The 1,999-nt window shown below is 46.6% G+C and overlaps 1 non-coding gene across 1 annotated transcript; it reads left to right on the forward strand.

The window, feature by feature from the left end:
- Nucleotides 1–1,127: 1,127 nt before the first annotated feature.
- TRNAF-GAA (transfer RNA phenylalanine (anticodon GAA)) lies at nucleotides 1,128–1,200 on the forward strand. The gene has a single exon. It is a non-coding gene; the product is annotated as a tRNA-Phe (tRNA).
- The last annotated feature ends 799 nt before the right edge of the window (nucleotides 1,201–1,999 follow it).

Raw genomic sequence — 1,999 nt, forward strand, 5'->3', positions numbered from 1 at the left:
TATTTGTAGAATAAGTTGGTGGGCTGGGCAAACATCTCCCATACCACTGCATGAATATGCCTGGCTCCCATTCCCTAGCTGGAGAGAGACAGATTGATGTGAAAGGAGTAGCCAAGCTCCATGAATAACTCCAGATCCTTCAGGAGGCTCTGTGAAAAAGTATTAGAAATGTCTGTTCTATGCTAATGTTCTTGGCTGGTCCTTGGATCAAGGTTGCTGTTTAACTCCAGATTTTAGCTTACCAACACACCTAAACCTCTCCCTGCAGAGAAGGGGCTGAGATTTTACAGTCCTTGTTTTGATATTTCAGATATGTCAGACCAGTTTGGAAATGTAATCACTGCATTCTCTCTGACGCTATTGTTTGGTTTATTGACAGGGGTGCAAACACCTCTGTGCTGCGCCCAGTTCTGATCTCTACTCTGCAATTATCAGCAGGTACCAAGGAACAGCTGTGGCATCCCAGGCAAGTCTAACCCTGTGGAGGAAAACAGCATCAGCCAACAGAACTGGCATCCAAGTCTGACATCCTAAACAGCACTAAAAAGAAAGAGGGTTTGAGGAATGAGACAAGATGGCCTCTTCAACACCAGAAGCACAGAAAGCGCAGTCTATGTTCGATTGTCCCTTTTAATCTTTTTCCATTCAGAGTCATCTCTTGAGACCTCCCTACAATCAATCTGTCTTTCTCGTCATCTTCCATCACCCTTGTCACTTCACATTCAGCTTCCTCATCTGTAGCTTTGTATCTATACAGACCTAGCTCCGTCTCCTTATTTTCCTTGCAAGGACTTGTGAGCGCCAGATCCCTTCCCTAATCTCAGGATAACTGTACTCCTCCCTCAGCCCTTCAGGAACATTTGTTTTGTTTCCCTGCTCTGCTTCTCTGCATCCTCCAGAGTCATGCTATTATTAAAGTCATACACATATACAGAGGTGATGAACATTGGCAACGAGCCTATATCAGTACAGATGATTGGACCATTGCTTTTAAGCCCAGTCTATCTGTATCCTGTTCCCTGAAACAACTTCTTCAACTCACAAGCTAATGTCAGCTAACCTTGTCTGAAAAGACTGAATGATAATTACGTTGCAACAGGTTTTGTGAAAATTAGTGCTGTAGCAGGGCTGAAGTAGCTCAGCTGGGAGAGCGTTAGACTGAAGATCTAAAGGTCCCTGGTTCAAGCCCGGGCTTCAGCAGTGTTTTCCTGTACGTTTTTTTGTCCCCAGTTCTGGGCTCTTCAGTACAAGAGAGGTATGGAGCTACTGAAGAGAGGCCAGGTGTCCTGGTTTTGGCTGGGACAGAGTTAATTTTCTTCCTAGTAGCTGGTATGGTGCTGTGTTTTGGATTTAGTATGAGAATAATGTTGATAACACACTGATGCTTTAGTTGTTGCTAAGTAGTGTTTACGTTGGTCAAGGACTTTTCAGCTTCCCATGCTCTGCCAGGTGCACAAGAAGCTGGGAGGGAGCATAGCCAGGACAGCTGACCCAACTGGCCAACGGGGTATTCCATACCATATGACATCATGCTCAGTATATAAAGCTGGGGGAAGAAGAAGGAAGGGGGCGATGTTCAGAGTGGTGGCGTTTATCTTCCCAAGTCACCGTTACACGTGATGGAGCCCTGCTTTCCTGGGGATGGCTGAACACCTGCCTGCCGGTGGGAAGTGGTGAATGAATTCCTTGTTTTGCTTTGCTTGCGTGCGCGGCTTTTGCTTTACCTGTTAAACTGTCTTTATCCCAACCCACGAGTTTTCTCACTTTTACCCTTCCTATTCTCTCCCCCATCCCACTGAGGGGGAGTGAGCGAGCGGCTGGGTGGGGCTTAGTTGCTGGCTGGAGTTAAACCACGACACCAGGAAGATGATGAAAAGACTGGAACATCTCTCATACGAGGAGAGGATGAGAGACGTGGGACTGGTTGCCCTGAGATGCTGTGGAGTCTCCATTCTTAGAAATATTCAAAAGCTGCCTGGATGTGGTCCTGGGCAACTGG

The sequence above is a fragment of the Calonectris borealis genome, chromosome 2 (assembly GCF_964195595.1).
Source record: "Calonectris borealis chromosome 2, bCalBor7.hap1.2, whole genome shotgun sequence".
NCBI lineage: Eukaryota > Metazoa > Chordata > Aves > Procellariiformes > Procellariidae > Calonectris > Calonectris borealis.